Raw genomic sequence first — 12,799 nt, forward strand, 5'->3', positions numbered from 1 at the left:
TTATTTTGCGTAACAGTTCTTTTTTTAATGTTTATTATTTTTGAGAGAGAGGGGGGAAGAGCAGAGAAAGAAGAAGAGGGAGAATCCCAAGTAGGCCCCACACTGCCAGTGCAGAGCCTCTTGGGGGCTCGAACCCATAAACTGGGAGATCACGACCTGAGCGGAAACCAAGAGTTGGATGCTGAACCGACTGAGCCACCCAGGTGCCTCTGGATAGCCGTTCGTTGTTGGATGTGTCTTTTGCAAAGATTTCTTCCCAGCCTGATGCTTCTCATTCTCCTGGCAGTGTTGGTTTTGGTTTTGTTTTTGCTTTTGTTTTGTTTTTCGTTTGTTTGTTTGTTTTTGCACAACAGAAGTTCTTAATTTTATATGAAGTTCACCTTTTTCAATTTCTTTCATGGATCTTGCCTTTGGTATTAGACCTAAAAAATCCTCATTATAACCAAGATTTTTTTTTCCTGTTATCTTCTAGAAACTTACAGTTTGTCATTTTTCATTTGGGTCTATGATCCACTTTAAGTTAATTTTTGTGAAGGGCATAAGGTCTGTATTCAGGTTCATTTCTTTGCATATGGATCCAGTTGTTCTTGCATGATTGGTTGAAAAGACTATCTCTTCTCCATTGTATTGCTTTTGCTTCCTCATCAAAGATCTATCAGCGGTGTTTGTGGAGGTCTATTTCTGGGCTCTGTGTTCTGTTCCATTGATCCATTTGTCTATTTTTTCACCAAAACCACACTGCCTTCATTATTGAAGCTTTACAGTAAGTCTTGGAGTCAGGGGGTGTCACACTCCAACTTTGTTCTTCCCTTTTGATACTGTGTTGGCTCTTTTGGGTCTTTTCATCTCCATATAAACTTGAGAATCCCTTCGTAGATACCACAGTAACTGGCTGTGCGTTTGATTTAAGATTGCATTGAATCTGTAGATGAACTTGGGAAGAATTCGTATCTTAACAGTATTGAGCGTTTGTATCCACAAATAGGAAATATTTCTCCATTTATTTAGTTCCTTAAAAAATATTCCTGATTCTTCCCTCCCATACCTTGCATCAGTGTGGTCATTAATTTTGCTTATACATAAGCAAATATATGCATACATAAATGAATTGGTTTTGCTATTATTTTGAACTGTTATCTTTTAGGTCAGTTTACAGCAACAAAAAAAGGTTTTATTTGCTGTCCGGAGTCTCATGCTCTTGCTCTGTGCAGCTCTGAGTTTTTGAGCTATGTAATTTTCTTTCCTTAGGAACTTCTAGAAGCTGCTCTTGAAGGTCAGACCTAGAGGTGACAACCTGCTGCAGTATTTGTTTGAGAAAGTCTTTAACTCTCCTAGACTTTTGGAGGATAATCGCACAGGATACAATCTCTAAGTTGGTGGTATTTTTCCCTCCCAACACTTTAAATATTTCATGCGTGCTTTTCTTCTTTGCATGGCTTCTGAGAAGAAACTGGATGTGATTCTTTGCTTCTCTTTAGGTAAGGTGTTTTTTTTTCCTCTGGCTGTTTTTAAGAATTTTTTCTTCATCTTTGATATGTTGCAATTTAAGTATATTGTGCTTGCTGGATGGAGTCTTTGGTGTGTTTGTCGTGTTCTGAGCTTCTTGGATTCTGGCTTCATGGCTGACATTAATTTGAGGAAATTCGTCGTCATTATTCTGTCAAATACTTTTGTTCCTTTTTGTATTCTTCTGATACTCCACATACTCCCATTATGTGTATGTTATACCATAGTCCTTGGATATTCTGTTAAGTATTTTTCCCAGTATTTTTTCTCTTTGTTGTTTGGTTTTGGAAGTTTTTTCCGAGGTATTATCAAAGTCAGCACTTCCTTCCTCAGCTATGTCCATTCTACTAATCAAAGGCATTCTTCATTTCTGTTAGTTTCATTACCTCTAGCTTTTCTTGTTGGTTCTTTGCTAGAATTTCCATCTCTCTGCTTCCATTGTCCATCTTGTGTACTGTCTACTTATCCATTAGACTCCTTAGCATATGGGTCATGGTTGATGGACATATCTAGTCTGAAAATCACAATGTACCTGCCATATGAAAGTCTGGTTCTTTTTTTTTAAATTTTTTTAATGTTTGTTTTTGAGAGAGAGAGAGAGAGAGAGAACACGTGCGCACAAGTGGTAGAGGGGCAGAAAGAGACAGAGACACAGAATCAGAGGCAGCGTCCAGGCTCTGAGCTGTCAGCTCAGAGCCTGATACAGGGCTCGAACTCACGAACTGTGAGATCATAATCTGAGCCAAAGTCGGACACTTAACCAACTGAGCCACCCAGGCGCCCCTATGCCAGTCTGGTTTTGATGCTTGTTTTGTCTATTCAAACTGTGTGTGCGCGTGTGCACATACGTGTGTGTGTGTGCATGTGTGTGTGTCTTGTAGCTTTTTGTTGAAAGCCAGATATGATGTACTGAGTGAAAGGAGCTCTGGTAAATAAGCCTTTAGTAATGTGATGAGGGAAGAGAAATGTTGTATAATCCTATGATTAGGTCTTGGTCTTTTGGTGAGCTTCTGTCTTTGTACCTGAACTGTGAAATTGACAAGTAGTTCTCCATTTTTTCACTGTTTTAGGTGGGGCTGGATGGAGTTGTAGTTGTGTATTTCCCCCAGGTCAGTTAGGCTCTCAAAAAAAACACCCCATAGTATCAGTGTCAGTAAAGTAGTTTTTCTTTAGGGCAGGCTATTTTAGTACAAAATATTCCAGTGTGTTTTAGTTAGTCTTCCTCTGCCCCTGCTTGAAGCCAGAGGGGCCTTTTGTCCTCTAATCCTTACTATGAGAACTTGCTGGAACTCTAGGAAGTAAAACACAAAGTTTGGGGTCCTTCTCCCCAGAATTTTTAATTAACAAATGTGTCCACATTGCTTATCAAGTAATTTATCTGATTTACATTTGAGGTTTTTCTACCTTGGTACTGGTCCCCACAGGGGCTTCTGTTCACAGGTTTCTGTTCCAGTAAGGATTCTCTTCTCCGGTTTTGGGGGCAGCGTTTTGCCCTGTGACCTCACTTCCCTCATGGATCTAAGATGAGTTGATATTTCAGTTTGTTCAGCTTTTTACTTGTTTTTAGGATGGAGTGGCAACTTCAAGACTCCTTACATGTTGAGGTAAAAACTGAAATTTCCTCATGTACCATATTTGTGCATTTATGTTGATAGTGTTTTTCTTGTAAATAGCATTTATTTACTGTCGCACTTTTTATTCTTCTAATCCATGCCTTTATTTTGAGTATTACTCATTTACATTTAATGTAATTATGATAGGCTTAGGTTTAAATCTATCTTGCCCAACTGAGTGGCTCAATTGGGTGTTCGGCTCCCGCTCAGGTCACGATCTCACAGTTTGTGGGTTTGAGCCCTGCTCAGGCTCTGTGCTGGGGGCTTGGAGCCTGGAGCCTGCATCGGATTCTATGTCTCCCTCTCTCTCTGCCCCTCCCCTGCTCGTGCTTGTTCTCTCTGACAAAAATAAACATTAAAAAAAAATTAAATCTACCATCTTGCTATTTTTTTAACTGAAACTATGTGTTCTTTATTATTTACCCCTCTTTTCTGCCTTCTTTGGGATTAATAGAGTGTTAGTCGTTTTTCCTAGCTTATTAACTATACCTCTTTGTTTAGTTTTGTAGTGGTTGCTGTAGGGTTTACAATATCAATCTTTAACTTCTCACAGTTTATCTTCATATAATACAAACTGCTTTCGCTTTTAAGAACCTTAAATAGACTTCCATTTCCTTCTCCTATATTTCTGCCATTGCTGTCATACCTTTTACTTCTACATGTGTTATAAACTCTACAGTGTATTAATATTTCTGCCTTCAACAGTTATTTTTTATTTTAGAGAACACGTGAGTGGAGGAGAAGGGCAGAGGGGGAGAGAGAATCTTAAGCAGGCTCTACACTCTCACCAGAATCTGACACAAGGCTGGATCTCCCATTCCTGGGATAATGACCTGAGCCTAAATCAAGAGTCAGATACTCAATTGACTGAGCCAGCCAGGCAGCCCAATAGTTAATTTTTTTTTTTTATGAAACAAATAAGGAAAAAAAAATGTAAGGTTTATTCACATTCACCACTATGAGTTGTCTTCTGTCTGTGAGAAAGTGATCCAAGTGTTCATCTGATACACTGTTTTTTGTCTGAAGAAATTCCTTTAATGTTTATTATAGTGTGAGTCTATTTGTAGCACATTCTCTTGGCATTTTTTTTTCTCCAAAAGGTATGTATCTTTAATTTTGGAAGGATTTGTCCTCCTGCTAGATGTAGATATCTAGGCTGACTTTCTTCCTCCCCACCCCCACCCCCCTCCCCTTCAAGCACGTTAAACACAGCATTCCGTTGTCATAATAGTTACAGATAAGACATTTCTGTTAATTTTTATCTTGGTTCCTCTGGATATGGAGTGTCTTATTTCTTTGGCTACTTTTAAACTCCCCCCCCGCCCCCCGCGTCGTATCATTGGTTTCCAGTAACTTGATTATGATGGGACTGAGTGTGGTTTTGTATTTATTATTGTTAGGTTTGTTGAATTTTAAATATGTGGGTTTACAGTGTTCATAAAATTCCAAAGTTGTTTTTTTTTTCCCATTACTTGTCCTTATTTTCTTGTCCTATCCTCTTTTCTCTGCACTCCCCTCTCAATACTGGGAGTACATTTACATGCATTTGCTCTAAATATCATAAGTGAATTTTTAATTTCAGGTATTTTTTAATTTCAGGTATCCAGTTTCATGTAATTTCTTTTCATGTCTTCCATGTTTTCCACATTACTTCAAGTTTTTTCATTGCTGTATAATTAACATGCAAAATTATATCACTTTCAGGTGCACAACATTATGATTCAATATTTGTATATATCGCAAAATAATCACCACAAGTCTAGTTAATGTCTGTCAATGTACATAGCTATAGAATTTTTCTTGTGATGAGAACTTTTAAGATCGACTCTTAGCAACTTTCAAATACACAATATAGTATTAGCTATAGCTGTCAAGCTGTATGTTATATTCCTATAACTTACTTTATAACAGGAAGTTTGTACCTTTGTTATACTACTCCTGTGGGGGGAAAAGTGCCATTGGGATTTTGATGAGGATTGCACTGAATCTGTAGATTGTGTTGGGTAGTGGGAACATTTTAACAGCATTAATTCTTCCAGTTTATGAACACAAAATATTTTGTCTTCCATTTCTCTCATTAATCTCTTAAAACTTTCAGTGTACAGGTATTTTACCTCCCTGGTTAAATTTATTCCTAGGTATTTTATTCATAGGTAGATTCTTTTTGATGGAATTGTAAATGGAATTGTTAATTTTTCAGACAGTTTATTACTAATTTATAGAAATCCAACGGAGTTCTGTATATTTTTGTATCCTGCAAATGAACTAAATTCATTTATTAGTTTTAGCACTTTGGGTGTGTTTTTTATATATAATATTATGTCCTCTGCAAATAGTGAGAGTTTTACTTCTTTCTGATTTGGATGCCTTTTATTTCTTGCCTAACTGCTCTGGCTAGGACTTCTAATACTACGTTGAACAGAAGTGGTGAGGATGGGTATGTATATCTTGTGTATGGTCTAAAAGAAAAAGCTTTAAGCTTTTCATTGCTAAGTAAGATGTTAGCTGTGGACTTGTCCTATATGACATTTATTATGTTGAGGTAAGTTCCCTCCATACTCAGTTTGTTGAGAGAGTTTTTATCATAAATGGCTGTTGGATTTGGTCAAAAGCTTTTTTCTGCATCTACTGAAGTGATAATGATTTTTATTTTTTAAACGTGGTTTATCCTGTTTATTTGCAGATGTTGAACCCTCCCTGCACCTACTCGATCATGGTGTATGCTACTTTAATGTACTGTTGAATTAAATTTGCTTATATTTTATTGAGGATTTTAGCATTTGTGTTCATTGGGGTTAATGTCCTGTAGTTTTCTCCTCCTGTAGTGTCCTTCTCTGGTTTTGAGGTCAGGGTTATGCTGGTCTGGCAAAATGAGTTGGGAAGGATTCCTTCCTCTTGTATTTTTAGGAAGAGTTTGAAAATGATTGGAGTTTTTTAAATGTTTGGTAGAACTCACCAGTGAAACTGTCTGGTCTTGGACTTTTGTTTGAATCAGTAATCAAAAACCTTCCATTTCCTTGACAGTCCTCAGTATGTTGAGATTTTGTTATTTCTTCATAATTGAGTTTTAGAAGGGTAAACATCTCTAGGATTTCAGCCATTTCTCGTAAGTTGTCCAATTTGTTGGCATATAATTTTAATTGTTGTCTCTTGGAATCCTTTGTTTCTGGGTTAACAGTTGTAGTGTCTTCTCTTTCACTTCTGATTTTGATTCCTTTCTCTCTTATTTTTTGCTTAGTGAACCCAGTGAAAGTTTCGTCAATCTTGTCTTTGAAAGTATCGGCTCTTAATTTCACTGATCTTTTCTATTGTCGTTTCAGTTTTTTATTTCATTACTTTGACTCTGATCTTTGTTATTGTTGTTCTACTGGGAGCTTTATCTGTTCCTCTTCCTCGAGTTCTTGAGTGAGGGTGTTGGAAAGTTTGTTATTTTTGGAGTTGGTATTCTTTTGCTGTGAATTTCCACTTCCCAATGCTTGAGCTGCATCCCATAAATTTGAGTATGTTGAATTTGCATTTAAATTTTTCCCGAGGTATTTCTAAAAATTCTTATTAAACTCATTGACCCGATGGTTGTTCAGTAGGATGCTGTTTAATCTTCACGTTTGTGATTTTTTTCCTTTTTTTTATTTTCTTGATTTATAGTTTTCTACCACTGTTAAGTAGAAGATGGTTGATAAAGTTTCAGTATTCTTTTTTTTTCAACGTTTATTTTTTTTTTTTATTTTTGGGACAGAGAGAGACAGAGCATGAACGGGGAAGGGGCAGAGAGAGAGGGAGACACAGAATCGGAAACAGGCTCCAGGCTCTGAGCCATCAGCCCAGAGCCCGACGCGGGGCTCGAACTCACGGACCGCGAGATCGTGACCTGGCTGAAGTCGGACGCTTAACCGACTGCGCCACCCAGGCGCCCCAAAGTTTCAGTATTCTTAAATTCAAGACTTATTTCGTGGCCTGACATATGATCTATCCTGCAAAATCCTCTGTATGCACTTGAAGAATGTGATTACGTTTATATTGAAATCCATGAGCATATTGATAATAGCTCTCCTAAAGTTCTCATATGCTCATTTCATCTTATCTGTCATATCTAGGTTTATTTCCAATGACTTTTTTTTCTTCTTCCTGGTTACAGGTTGCATTTCCTGCTTGTTCATCTCTATACTAACTTTAAACTGGATTATTGGACAGGATGTATTTTTTGTTGTTGAGTGCTAGAATTACTGTATTTCTATCGGGAGTATTGGACTTTGCCCTAGCAGTCTGTTAAGTTATTTGTGGATCACCTTAATCCTTCTGAGGTTCATTTAGCAGTTGCTGTGGTTGTTTTAGAGTAGTCCTTATTTTAGACTTAATTGAACAGTATTTCTAAGGTATTTTGAATGACCCCCCACCCCCACCCCCGCCCCGGGTGGTTGGAGCTCAAGTATGTCCCCACCCTGGGTGAACTCTGGGAATGGTTCAGCTTCAAGTTTCCTGGTTATTTGCTTGGCGTCAAGCCCTTTCCCTCTACACACACATGCTTTTGTATTAAGCAACAGTCCCATGGCCCAGGGACCTTTATGCAGATTTCTGGAACCCTGTCTTTGTGGCACTCCTGTCACGTTGGTAGTATGTACCAGAAATTCCAGCTCCCTCAGCCTTTCTGAACCATAACCTTTTCGCTCTATTTAGGATTCTCTTGCCTTTATTTTGCCTTTATCCTGAGGAGGAAATACTCCTCAGGAAGTATTTCCAGGAGGAAAGCCAAGGTAATCGTGGGACTCGTGTGATGCGTTTTCTTTGTGAGGGATCACAGTTCTACACTGTAAGTTACTATCTGAAAACTTTTCGGTTTTCTGGTTGTTGACACTGGAAAGGTAAATCTGATACTACTTACTGCATCACAGCCAGACTCATCTTTATGCTATTTACCTATTTTCATCCTGGGTAGAATTCTAGGTTGGTAGTTACTCAATTTTTTCCCAGCACTTCTAAGAAATTGTTCCACTGCCTTCTGGATTTAATTGTTTCTGTTGAGGAGTCAGCTGTGAATTTAATTCTTGATTTTTTTTTTTTTAAGGTAATTCTGTTTCCATTTTTCCCATTAGCTGCTTTCACTGTTAATTTGTCAACACATTTACTGTATGTCTAGGCGTATTCTTATTTTTGTTTATCTTTCTTGGGGATCACTGAACCTCTTGAATTTGTAGCTTGAATGCATTTTATCAGTTTGGATAAGTTTTCTACATTTTTGTCTTTAAAAAATTGCTTCTTTAAGATTCTTCATTTCTGCTTCTTCTGGGAGTCCAAACACAGCTATTATACCTTCTCACTGAAATTTGTATGTCCCTTACCCTGTCTATTGTCCATTCTCTTTTTTCTTACCCCACTTTATCCTTATGATGTCCTCCATAATCCATTTTCAAGATCTCTGTTTGTCTCTTCAGCTATCTATAATCTGCAAATAAATGGCATCCTGAGTTCTTAATTTAGGTTATATATTTTTTCTTTCCTTGATTGTTCATTAGTCCAGACGTCTTCCAAAATTTGCTCTTTCTCTTGTCTCATTAAACAAGATTTTTTTTTAAATTTTTTTTAACATTTTTTATTATTTATTTTTGCGACAGAGAGAGACAGAGCATGAACAGGAGAGGGGCAGAGAGAGAGGGAGACACAGAATCTGAAACAGGCTCCAGGCTCTGAGCTGTCAGCACAGAGCCCGACGCGGGGCTCGAACTCACGGACCGTGAGATGACCTGAACCGAAGTCGGATGCTTAACCGACTGAGCCACCCAGGCGCCCCTAAACAAGATGTTTTTTAATGTTGACTTATTTCTGACAGAGAGAAAGAGTGTGAGCAGGGGAGGGGCAGAGAGGGAGACACAGAATCTGAAGTAGGCTCCTCCAGGCTCTGAGCTGTCAGCACAGAGCCTGACCTGGGGCTCAAACCCACAAAGGGTGTTCGTGACCTGAGTCAAGGTGAGACATTAACGCGACTTACGCGACTGAGCCACCCAGGTACCCCTCTCTTAAATCATTTTAATGCGCTTTCATTTTGAAGCTGAACTTGAGGCCTATATCTTTCTGGTCCATCATCACTTTTAGGCTTTAGTCCTTTTATTCCCATCCCAAGGTGAGGTGGTTCACCTGGACCACACTGCCTAGTAGGCACTGCATTCTAATACTTGTTCTAATTGTAAAAGACTCACCTTCTCCTCTTTGCTATCTGTAACTGATAAATGCTGCCACAGGAAGAGTGGACCTAAACACTGGACTCCTTGTCCAGGCTCTTGTCTTTCTCTAAAACCTGGTCCAGTCATTATTCACTATCTTGTTAGCTTGTCTGTGCCTTTAGGCAACTTTTTAATATTTTATCCAACTTTCTTACATGCCCTTGTTGGGGTAATTGTTCTGAATGATCTAGTTGGCTGTAACAAGAAAGCTCTCAGGGGCCAAGTTGAGGTTGAATTTATAGTGGAACTAATCTCTGGTCATTCTTTCCAGCTTCCTTTGGTGCTGGCATGGAGAAATCGGTTGGTTTCATGTATGCAATCAATAAACATGGTTTGGGATAGGGCAAGTGTAGAGTGTTTACAAGTTTATTTAGTTCAGGGTATGAAATCCAGGCTAGATAAGAAGGAAAGTGGAGAACACAGAGCCTGGTGAATTGGGAGAAGTAAAGTGATGAACAGTCCAAAGAAAATCTTTAGAGTTCAGGTGTTGAGTGGAAATCATTGAATAAACTATGAAGATGAAATTGCGCCCAGATGTTGGAGTTAGTGCTTTGGAGGCGGAGAAGTTAAAATTCAAAAAGCGGTCATGGAAGTGGGTGGCTAGAGGGGAGTAGAAAAATTGATCACTGAAGAGGGAGAGATCAAAGTCCAGGCTGTCATGCTTTAGATTCTGTCTCCCTCTCTATCTCTCTCTCTCTCTGCCTCTCCCCCACTCACACTCTGTCTCAAAAATAAAATAAACATTAAAAAAGAAAAAAAGAAAAAACCCACAAAGTCTAGGCTGCCAAATGGGCTTTCCACATAGATGCTGAAACCACCCAGGGTAACATCAAGGGAGGTTTAATAGACGGTAACAACAAGGAGGGAACTGGGCATATTTGTTTTCCAGATCATGGATGAGGGTCTTGCAAAGGGTTTGTGAATTTCTTTGTTCTCTTTAATGGTCTAATCCTGTCATCTGATGTGGTTCATGTTTTCCTGCTAGAAGAGTTAAACATATTAGGTACATGAATTAACTTTATAAACGTACACTCATGATGCAAGACCCTGCGTGACCGACCCAACTTCCATTTCTGATTTTTTTAGTTGGCCTCTTCATAGAGTTTGTCATATGATACAGATGACAATAAACATGTTATGGTGTATGTGGAAAAGCTCTTGGTTTCCTGACACAGGTAACATCACCTTTTTCTTCAATCTTCCCTTGATGATGGTTGAAACTGCAACAGCCATCTTGTGACCATGATGAAATGGCCTTAAGACCTTAGAGAAATCAGCCCTTTTTAATTTAATTCATCAAAAAGGAAGTCGTACTTCAGACTTTTAAAAAAAATTTTTTTAATGCTTATTTATTTTTGAGCCAGCATGAGCGGGGGAGGGGCAGAGAGAAAGGGAGACTCAGAATCCGAGGCAGGGTCCAGGCTCTGAGCCATGAGCACAGAGCTCGACATGGGGCTCGAACTCGCCAACCTCGAGATCATGACCTGAACCGAAGTCTGATGCTCAACCCGACAGCCACCCAGGTGCCCCACTCCAGACTTCTTGATAAGTCAAGAAAGAGGAGTAGAAATCTATCTGCTTAAATCACTTTACCAGACTTCAGTCTCACACACAATTTTTTTTTGTTAATACAATTTGTCAAATTGGTTTCCATAAAACACCCAGTGCTCATCCCAACAGTTGCCCTCCTCAATGCCCATCACCCACTTTCCCTTCTCCCCCACCCCCCCATCCACCCTCAGTTTGTTCTCTGTATTTACAAGTCTCCCATGGTTTGCCTCCCTCCCTCTCTGTAACTTTTTCCCCCCCTTCCCCCAGGGTCTTCTGTTAAGTTTCTCAAAATCCACATATGAGTGGAAACATATGGTATCTGTTCTTCTCTGACTCACTTATTTCACTCAGCATAATACCCTCCAGTTCCATCCATGTGCCGCACATGGCAGGATTTCATTCTTTCTCTCAAAAACCTCTTAAAATATATAGTAAACAGTCAAACAAGCTTAAATATATGAGATGATATTAGTGAGTAGGCCTCTTCTGATGGTCAAAAGTGTGTCCCTCAGTCCGTACCACCCTGTTTAGCCCCCAAACTTCCCCCAAATCAAGCAAGAGTGCAAACAGATTTCAGGTCAATACTCGGGATTAAAACCATAGGGATTGGTCATTTTCTCCGTAGTTGATCCCATGGGTGGTTGTCCATATTTGGTGGATTATGTGTTACAGAACCTATGGTGCTCACAATCCAATTTATCCCTAACACTAGCATTTAACACCAGCAGATTCACAAGTGTGTTTGTTGGGAAAAATCCCATTTAATACACTTCACCCTAAAAGGATATGAAAAAGGGAAAACATCTTTTGATTCTTCAGGGATTCTGTGGGTACCCGCAGACCAGGTAATCCTGGAAGTATTTGAGTTTATCTTGGGAAGGCTAGTGCATAATGATAAATGGAAGGGTAAGGAGCTGGGAAGAGATCTCAAACTGTCATTTGCATAACTGAGATGGGGGCATGTTTCTAGAATAAATGAGTAAGGGAGAAGAAATGAGAAATTAGACACATTGCTGGTGGCTAAATGAAATGAGACAAGTCAATCTTCTTAAGAGATTTTCTTGAATCTCCTATTTAGAACCATTAAATTAGTCTTTTGGTGCCTAATTCCACAAACACAGTCAATTTATTTTACCCTAATTTTTTACTTTCTGAGTTTACTTTAAGTTTAGCCCCAATTCCAGACACATGGGTACATATTCTTAGATACCTTTTGAGGATTTTTTTTTTCTTAACTATATTAAGCCATCACTGAATTTCATTGTTGTTTATTTCTTTGTGGAAGTACTTTGTCACTCTGATAGAATTATGCCCAGCAAAGGTGTTTTAAATAAAAGAAATTTGGCCTTAGCAAATTACTTGGAATCCTCACAGGGCCTTCTAAAAAGATAACAGCATCCGAGTTTGAATACAGTTTTATTGAGCTATAGACCATCACAAAATATACAGGCACGTAACCCTTACTCGAAAGCTCATTCCTTCACAAACTAATGAGATTGCTAAATATAGTAAGTACATTTGAACCCACTAGAACAGATATTCAGACATTGGCACTAACACGATGTTGTACAAGTTTTTGCACTGGCAGAGATGCTCATTCTAAAGTCCTGTTGCATCAAGATTTGAAACCTAGCTTCCTTTATTTTTTCTAAGCATACACTTCAACCAACAGTCAAATTAGACTTACTTTTTAAAAGAAGGCAGATACTCTTTCAGAACATGGCCTAAATGATGTTCCTCTACTTTCGTAATAGTTTTCAATATATGTTCCTTCTTCTGTTCCTCCCAACAATTAAATGTCACCATATGTGCCAATTCTCTCATAGAATATTCTCTCCTCTTTCCTCTCTGCTAGTGATGATGTCAGCACCATCCACTGGGAGGGGAGGGAGCAAGACAAAACTGAATGTGTGT

Source organism: Felis catus, chromosome D4 (assembly GCF_018350175.1).
Source record: "Felis catus isolate Fca126 chromosome D4, F.catus_Fca126_mat1.0, whole genome shotgun sequence".
Lineage (NCBI taxonomy): Eukaryota > Metazoa > Chordata > Mammalia > Carnivora > Felidae > Felis > Felis catus.